We start from the raw sequence: 9980 nt of genomic DNA on the forward strand, positions 1-9980 counted from the left end.
TCTGTAGGAATTTGATTAACGGTAAGATTGATCTTGCCGCTTCATTTTTCTTTGTTTCAAATGTTATGTTTATATGAAATAATTAAGTATATTATTAAATATCATACCGCTTTAAACTTGATCGCATACAGAGTTCGCGAAAAAGTTCTTTATTTCGCTTGTGACTTACAGCGGTTGATTAATCCTTTCATGACCGAGTTATTTTTTTATTTATCTACTTTTTAAGCGGGACACTAGCGTCCCAAGGAACCAGAGAGCACGAGGGAAATGTAAGCGAGACTTGTATATCCCAGTGGTCGTGAAAGGATTAAAGAAAGACGATCTCTAAACCGATCAGGTGATCGTTAAAGCTGAAATTACATATGATTTCCGTGTAAGACCGAGTAAGCCGTGTATATAAGGAAAGAATTAGCGAAGAAACATGAGGTTTCTTCTATACACGGAGGTGAATGACACGGAAGTTGCTGATGGCATAATACCAGATTGCTCAATCACACCGTATGCCTCGCCGTTAAAAATTTATCAGCGATCGGGCACACGTACGTGCAAGCGCGTGAACTTCCTCCTGGGCGAATCCGCTCGCGTAATTGCGCCCTTTTGAGACGCGATCTTGCCGGGCGATTATACGAGTTTACCGCAGACGATTACCGCAAACGTCTATTGTGACGCGGTGAAAAACTAAAATAGCCGGTGTATTGTACTCATAAAGTGGACCGAGCGGCACAGGAGACTCATCATCCGCGATCTCGCCGATCCGAGATGTACCGTTTAATTTATGCCAACATCGAGCGACGAGGGCGAAGAGCAACGCTTTGCAGGCGTGTTCGGCGTATTGTCATACGCTGACGCATTGCCGTATTGTCGCATTGAAAGCTCGGAAATTATAGTTTTCAAGTCGAAGCATCCGGCTGCCGCGTGGGGGAGAATGAAATCAGATCAGATGCCACGTCATCGCGAGCGCATTTCTCGAAAAAAAAATCCGAGGCTTCTTGAAATAGCTCGAACGTGAAACGCGATTAGCGCGGTATCGTTGCGTCAAAGCTCTTGAGAGAGTCGACTTATTTCAAGTTGAAACAACCCCGATGCGAGATACCGTGGCGAGATTGACGGTAAAACGGAAGAGGATGAAGAGCCGCGACGCTTTTGTAGATCCCGGCCGATCCGAAGGCATTCGGAGCCTCACGCCAAACGTGAGGTAGCGAGAACCGGTTTCTAGATTTATTCCTATTCCGGAACAAAGATCGCCGGGATCGGCGATAATAGAGGCGAACGGAAAAATGTTGCGTTCGTTGAGACAGAAGAGAAAACTTAATATTATCACGTACTTAATGGATACACGAGGCCGAAGCCTTTCAGCAGTAAATCAAGTACGTAAAAGTTGTAATAGATTTAGTGTTAGTAATATTAAAAGTTATATACAGGGTGTCCCATTTTAACTTGGACAGTACAATGTCTCAAAAACTAAGCCCAGCAAACAAAAATGTTTCAGACAAAAGTTGCAATCATAATATATACATAATATACACGCGCTTTCGCAACGATCGCGCGGTTCTCCATAACTTATAGTTATAAGTTAAGGAGGTCCGCGCCATAATATTTCCACGTCTAAATTAGAGCCGTAATATTTCCACGTCTTTCTCTCCCACGTATTTGCTTGTGTGTTGGCGTTATCCGCTCGTATAGGCGAAAGGCCACGTTTAAGTGTACCGTCGTGATAAATAGGTACGTCGTAAAATTAGATTGAGATTCATTGAAGCCACGAAAATGGCGAAATGCCGCTCCACGTGGGTTGTGCAGAAACGAACAAACTGACCGAGGGCTCCCCTAAGGGAAAACCTACCTACATTTTTACGGAAGGGGATTCATCTTCCGCGGCCAAGCTTCGTAACGCAATCGTCCTTGCGCGTGTCAGGAAGAAAAACGCCGAAGCGACCGCGCGCGACCGCGGACCAATACCGGTCGCCGGAGCTAGGCGCTAATGAGATTAGCGTCTTACCGTTATACGAGTCTACCTGCCGCGCGAAATAGACGGATAGACGGGCGGGACTGTCACTCCCGACGGCTCTTGGCGACAGATCAAATTGTTCCGCACGTCGTTTTCCGCGCGTCCACGCGCGCCGGGAGACTTTACACGCTCGGCTATAAAAGCGGACAACGTAATCCGATGCAACGCGACGACGTCACGCACGTGGAAAACCGCGCAATCGATAGCGCGCCTTTCCGCTTCCGTCAGGCTATTATGCGGCAGGCGCGTCAGTTAAGCGGAATTGGAAAAGTTTTCCATCCGTCAAGGAAAAGTCAATCGTCGGGATAACAGGGTGCTCGCGGCTCCTTCGTTCCCTTCGTTATTGCCTCGATGGTAACGCAGTCAAGTGTGCGTGTAATAAAAATTGCATAATATAAATCTGTAATGCTCTGGGAAAAAAAAGACAGCTACCCATTTTGGGGCCCGCAATTAGTAATCGAATTATTTGGATTGTTCGTAACACTCTACTCTGGGAAAAATTTTGACTGGTTTTTGTTGTAGTTAAGCATCTTAACATTTCGGTTAGTGCCTCTTAAAGGGATGCTGGAGTGATTCTGCACTTTTAGCACCTTTTGGTCCTAGAACTGTCAGTTCGTGAAAACATTTGTGTAATATACAAATTATGTGGCTTTTGTGTATGAACCGATAGTGTTCCATTATTCGGACTAAATCAGAGAACAACATAGCATCATTGAAATTAAGTTTAGGAGCCTAACCAGAAGTTTATTCACTCGAATAAGTTAGGTTACCTAATCTATAACTTATTCGAGTGAATAGATCTGTAACTGTAACTTAACTCAGCTACATTTTTTCGATAACTAGTAACTAATTTAATAGTTACTTTATAAATTACATTAGTAGTTAAATAATAGAATACATTAATAGTTACTTTATAAATTTTTTAAACCTCCACAGATCGCATTAGGTCTTACATTTGCACATAAACGCTTTTATCGGCACTTTATAATTCAAACGCAGATTTGATATTTCTATTATCATTGCAAGAAAGTAACTGCAAAGTAACGATTTGTTACTTTTTGAGTAACTGTAACTGTAATGCATTATACTTTCTAGAATTGGTAACTTGTAACTGTAACTAGTTACATTTTTAGCGAAAAAACTGTAACTGCAATTAGATACTTTTATAAAGTAACTTTTTCAATCCTGTTTATAACAAAGAAGAACGTTATTAGAATATTCGTCGAGAATGTCTTTGGAATATTCATTCAGAATTTTATTTAATTTTTTAATATTCATCGAGTTTATGTATTGCACATTGTTTATTATGTAATATACTTATCTTATGCAAAGAACCAGTGAAACCTATAATCATACCACATATAACGGACACGTTATACTTGTATTCGATAGATTATTCTATTCACATTCGAAAAAGATTTACAGTAGTGCCAGTCGAATGTTCTACGAACATAAGATAAATACAATATATAAGAATGACCTATGGAATATTCCAAATATTATTGAAGAATATTCTTAAAATGTTGATAGGAGTGTCTTGTGCTATCTGGGTAGCTGTCAGTGCGGAGATGATGTAATATGTATTTTGACAGAGTGTCAACGTCAGATTCCGTCTTCTTCACATGAAAAAAATCTTACAGTGTAAAGAAGATGACGAATAAATATAAATTAACACCAAATAGCGCGCGCAATGCTATTTCCAATAAAGTATTTAATGCCAATTTATATCATTATTAAAGTAAACAATTCGATAATTTTTGCTCATGATAAATGAAGATTTGTAATTTAGTAATATACATTTGTATGCATCAACTATTGAGGTAAAATCTCTAATCTTAGTAATTAGAATTTAAGTAACAACGATTTTCGTTTCGAAACATTTTCTCGACTGAACAGAATTAATCATTCATTTAATCCATACCAATAAGTCCGCGGAATGATACGCAAAACGTAGCAACAGTCACGGAACAAAGTAATGAACAATAAAATATTAAGTACGGAATTTTCCATTGCGTAGGCAGGCCAACGAATTCTCAACGTTTTTTTTGTTGTTTTTCACTCGGCGCGGTATCGTACGACGATTAAGCGGGCCAACGAACTCTCAACGTTTTTTTGTTGTTTTTCACTCGGCGCGGTGACGTACGATGTTTTTGCGTACCATCGTGTACCTGAAGGTCGCCGCGTTCTCACTCGCTCGCCGAACGTCGTGCCGGCAGGCAGCATCGGAAGTCGCTCCGTACGTCATATTATTTTCGCGTTATTGAATTCCAAGACGCGATCGCGATAAATGTGGGGATCAGACGCTATTAATTTGCACACGTTTATTATAAATAAGTAACGTTCGTCGACTAAATATCATAACTTGTAACGAAAAATGGTTTGCACGTTTAAGCGGCGGCATTTATCAACGTAAATTTCACGAGACTAACTCATCTAATTGTAAGGTATGAATGTAGTAGACCTTGGTAATTTGTCGCGATTACATCTCGTTTACGCATCGCGCTTTTAAATTATCTATCGATTTCGTGTAATCTGTTCCATTTTCGGGAAAAGAGAAAGAAATTTGTGCGGCTTTGGTGTTCGCGCTGTAATTCGCTCTGTCGTTCTTCACAACTCGAACAGGCAGGAAGTGGAGAAAGTTGCTTATCGCGTATCATTACATTATGTAAATGTAATCGGAAATGATCTCGATTAACTATTGCAATTGATAACAACTATCGCTGGAGGTTTCATTCACATAATTCACTTCGGGGATTAGATTGAGTGACAATAAAGATTGTAAAATATCGTTTCGTTGCGAACTAATAGTAACTACTTCTTTACCGCAGATTATGCTTCCGATACTCGCGTTGCGTTGTATATCGCCAATTCAAAAGCCATTTATCCATTATCCTTTTCTTCCAAATTAAAAATGCAAGTTGTTAGTTTGAGTAAGTTGTACTTACACTTGGCGCGAGACACTACCGTGTCTCGTGATGACAGAAAGTCACGCGATATTTGTTAATAATATTTCGTGTGCTTCGCAGTATCTCACATCGCGTACGGGAGTGCTCGAAATTTCGCGCGATCGATGATTTTTGAATGAGTGTTGTGAGTGCAACAAGGAAATTTGAGAGGAGGAGGAGGCCAAGGTGGCATCGGGTAACGGCAGTGAAATCGTAAGGTGAGTGTTTTACATTTTTATATTATTTGATACTTGTGCAAAATAAAGCATCCGTTCTCTATGTTTGTTTCATTTATTCAAATGATTCGAACGAGGATTCGAATAAGTGTTACAAAACGAAAGTACAAAATTTTGTGAGTTTATATTTAAAAGGAAGACTTTTTTTAAGTATTCTATAATTATTTAAATAAATATCTATTTTGAAAAATATAAAATATAAAATATATTTAATAAAATAATTTCGATTTTACATAATTATTTTATAATAATCACATATATATTTGTATTTTTACAGTTTAACGTATATATGGTAGTTAACGATGTACAACTCTGCTCTTGCGAATCGTATCAGTGAGTTATAAATTACCTTTTATTTTAAATTGACGTTGCGCATACAATACCTTCTTTGCATGTATACACATTCTTGAACATATACAATGCTCAACTACAAACTGCGCGCGCGAAGCACGCATTTTGTCATTTCTACACTGACAAAAAAATTTTGTTTAACTAGATTTACTTAAAATTTATTCTATTTAAATAAAAATATCAAATTTTAAGTAAAGCCATGTATTATATTAAGTAATTAATTTAAATAATTACATTTTCTACATTTAAGTAAAGATTTCATGAGCTATAGAGTACTATTTATTCAATGAAATAATTATTTTTGTTAAATAAGAAATCCAATTTTCTTGGCTGTGAAAATTATTATACATCTTAGTAAACATTTTATAGAATTAAAATAAAATTAAAAAATTTTTAATTATCTATTCTTTGATATTTAATAAATGCTTAAATTAAAGCAATGCGTGTTTTAATTAATTTACTATTTTTTAATTTTAATAAGCTATTAGGAGTCACCTAATGAACAATTTTCTTGATTAAAGTAATATGTTTTTGGATTAAGATATTTTTTGTCAGTGTAGTTTAAATAAATTTCAATAATTTTTACCGAAACGCAACTTTCGTAAGAATTTTTCGCATGATAACTTATAATAACAAAAATAACAACCGATGAATAGTAAAAATGTTTATGCATAATTGCATTGCAAATATTATAATAATTGCAAATGTCGTGCACCATTGCATAATTATCGTTTAAGTAAATTTGAATATTTCTTCACCGAAAGTTTACAATTCTCGTGCAATAAGTTATTGCGCTACAAGAGAAAAAAAGTAGCATTCTTGATTCTGCACAATGACAGCCTTTGAAGAACGGACGAAGAAATTCACAAAGATAAGAGTTGGAAGATGGATCTTATTTTATTTCCGAGATGACGTACAGTGGACAGAATGGTTGGGACACTTTTTTTCATGAGTTTAGGAACGTGCATTTAGATCCAGGGATTTCAAAATCTTCTTCGAGGAATATTTTACTCGACGAACATTTTGAAATCATTTTGAGCGTTTCCGATCTATTTCTCGAGTACAGTTTTCCTCATAGAAAATGTTTTGGAACACATAAACCTCAATCTAAATGCGTGTTCCTAAATTCATTAAAAAAGTGTCGCAACATTTTGTCCATCGCCGTACAATGCAGTGCATTAATTCGATTCGGGTCGTATCATCAAAAAGTATCTAATAGCGAATTGGATTGCTTGCACTAGTGCACACTGAGTGCACACTAAGGCTTGTTTACAGTCAATTCTTATATTTGAGAATCGTCTGAAATATTTCTTGAAATATTTCGTAGCCAGTAAAATTGTCTGTACAGTATCCACATGGATCATTTTTTGGTTAAATACTCTTTGAACATGTATTATATTTTACTATATATATATTTAATATTCCCTACATATATTTATATATTTAAGACAAAGTTAAGTATAAAAATGGACTATAAACTGGCCTCAGTGTGCACTCAGTGCGCACTAGTGCGAGCAATCGAATTCGTAATAAGTATGTTTAAATACGCCGCGATAATAATCAAAAGTTTCGATAATCAAGTTAATTGTGCTCATCATGCATTTTGCTAATTATTACCCGAACCGAATTAATGCACCGTTCTATACAGGCGATACTTTTCCACGTTAATCCTCTAGGAAGGACTTACGTCAATCATGTAATTTTATCCGCTACGTTTGGGGAAGTCGCGACGCGAAAGTGTGATGTATTTTTCTCGGTGGGGAATGTGTAACGCTTTAAACTCGCGGATTCCCGACAAAATTGCCCAACGAGACACCGCTCGCGTGTGAAACGGCGTGCGTGACGACTGACAAGAGAGGAAAGCGCAGTGATGGCTGGCGATCAATCAACGGTAGACGAATTCGAATAGCGCGATGAGAAGCTGGCTCGCGACGAAACGATGCGACACGCGGCCGCGACGTGACGTCGACAAATATTGAAATTTTTAATGACCGAGCGTTAAAAACGCGAGGCTACCGGCGGCCTCGTGGACGCATCGCCGTCGCGCGTGTCGATGCCCATGCGTGTGCGCCGTGTCATCGCGATATGCACAAAACGTAATTCCGCAGTCTGCTCCAAGAGCCGTTTTCCCTTCTGTCTCTTCCGCTCTGTCGCTCCGCTTTTAAAACGACACTGTGCTTAAAATATTAGACAGAATATAATCAGACTACATTAGATTACATGCAACTTCAATGTATATAAGTAAGAGTCTTATTAATTTACATTGAAATTGCATGTAATCTAATGTAATCTGATTATATTCTATCTATTATTTTAAACAGGGAAGCATTATCGATAATTGATAGATCCAGAACGGTTTTGAGATCCATTAATGCAACTCGCGAAATCTGTCAGAAACACAGTCAATTATTTATTCTGATGCGTATTGTTGCACTGAAAAGAAATTCTAGGTGAACTTGTGGGATACATATGGTAATACATTTTTGAAAAATTTGGTCATTACTGAATTTGATAATAATTACTGAATTTGATAAGCAAAACGTTTGGTAATAATTTTAAACATTTTGAAAGAGTAAATTTTGCATTTAGTTGAGCCAACTAAATTCTGCAATGTTTTAACTTTAACCAATTTACATCGTCATAATAATCTATGCGTTTAATTGAAACGATTTCACCATAGATCCAGGCAACATTAACCAAGCTTGAATTATTATACCCTCTAAAAATCAATCGGTAAATTATCACTGAAAACAGTGAAAAACCGGGCCTTAAAGTCAATCAGTGGATTATCATTGAAAACGGTGAATAGAAGAAAAGTGACGACTAATATCTGGTTAACAATTATCCAGATAATAAAAAACCAGGCCTTAGAGAAGTAACCAAGCATTTTTTAGTGTGTCGCGGAAGCGTGACAGTGCCAATTTCGACTTTACGCCGCTTAAATATAGAAGTATTGTAATCACGGTCGCGAAAACATTCTGCAGGACGTATCGTCGTCATTCTTGGCGAAGTTAAACGGTGGCGTTACTCCGCAATGTTATGTAATTCGCGCATCGATCGTTGCAGTAACCGGAATAGCGTAAATAGAACCAGCGATAAGATTGATTTCAATCGAGCGCCCAGCGCTACGAGGATGTTTCAGCGTGAATTCTTTCAATGAAGAGGCGTCTGTGTTGGGGGGACACACTTGTTAGATAAACTGTTAGTCATTAATACGTGACGTAACAACCTCATGCGGTTTCAAACGCCGACGCCGCCGGCCAGGTTTCCCCCAAACGCTGGGTTTCTCCCAAACTGTATCAAGACAATCGATCCGTCAAATTAATCGCGGCACTTTTATCAAAATTCGTACGAGTAAGGCCCGGTTACACCAACGTCGCGGAATTTTAACTTTCGCTTAATTCACTCTTCGTCTCTTTCTAACGGTTTCCCTTAGAAAGAGACCAAGAGTGAATTGAGCTAAGGTTAGAGTTGAGCGACGTTGGTGCAACCGGGTTTAAGAGACGGGTCAAGTCACTTTCGGAGTATTTAAGTTACGGAGAGAATGCAAAATGTCTGAATAATATATCTACGAAAATTAATTCTGCATAAACAGCCTGTGCAATCTTCGACTGCTTTAAGTGAATCCGATTAACGCAATAAAAGTGGCTACTACAACAACGGTTACAATGTTACGTAACAATAATTATCGATTACAACGTATTCGTTCGTGAAATAACAGTCGACAGACGATTCACACGAGCTCGTGACGAACCACATTGATAAAGAAAGTATTATTTATACAATAAAAAAATTAATTTCAATAAAAAGAATTAAGAAGTCAATCCCTACCGCTCGTGACTCTGAAATATTTTATCTTGCGTAAAAAAAATAAAATGACGATTAAATCTTTTGTCGAAGTTGCGTAAAATGAGCGTATGTATTCTCGGTCACGCGTAATTGATAAGCTGACCATTGTTTATCTGTCGACAATTATCTATATCAATTTCTATTGTTGCGCGTACGATCGATTCGATAGTACTATTATTCAACGGCAACGGGGAATTTTCAGCAAGAAACATTCCACCTGCCAACATAGCGAATGCGGCTATGAAGCATGCGATTCTAATTCCTGGATATAACTTGATAATTAGCTCTGCACTTTGAAATCGAACTGTACCATCGCATTTCGTTCCAACAACTCGAATGTCATGTTAGGTTTAAATATTTCTAAAGGTCTGTGTCTACGATGCTAGAACTTGATCCAAGTCCTAGTTCCTACAAATGTGCAGCCAATCAACTTGCAGCTTTTATGAAATAGCTGCAAGCCGATTGACGCTTTTATTGTATTTTTATGTTATTGAATCTTCAAATATCGACGCGCCATAGCATTGTTTTTTTTTTAATAGAAGACTTTTATCTAATTATCGAGTTGTTGGGACGAAATGAATTTATTGCGCAATG

General features: G+C 37.6%; 1 protein-coding gene across 1 annotated transcript in view; it reads right to left on the reverse strand.

Moving 5' to 3' along the window:
- The window catches only part of LOC105563295 (MAP kinase-activated protein kinase 2), a 30221-nt gene that overhangs the window by 3552 nt on the left and 16689 nt on the right, over positions 1-9980 (reverse strand). The gene's annotated exons all lie outside the window — the stretch shown is intronic.

The sequence above is a fragment of the Vollenhovia emeryi genome, unplaced genomic scaffold (genome assembly GCF_000949405.1).
Source record: "Vollenhovia emeryi isolate VEMERY1.0 unplaced genomic scaffold, V.emery_V1.0 DF939178.1, whole genome shotgun sequence".
Classification (NCBI taxonomy): domain Eukaryota; kingdom Metazoa; phylum Arthropoda; class Insecta; order Hymenoptera; family Formicidae; genus Vollenhovia; species Vollenhovia emeryi.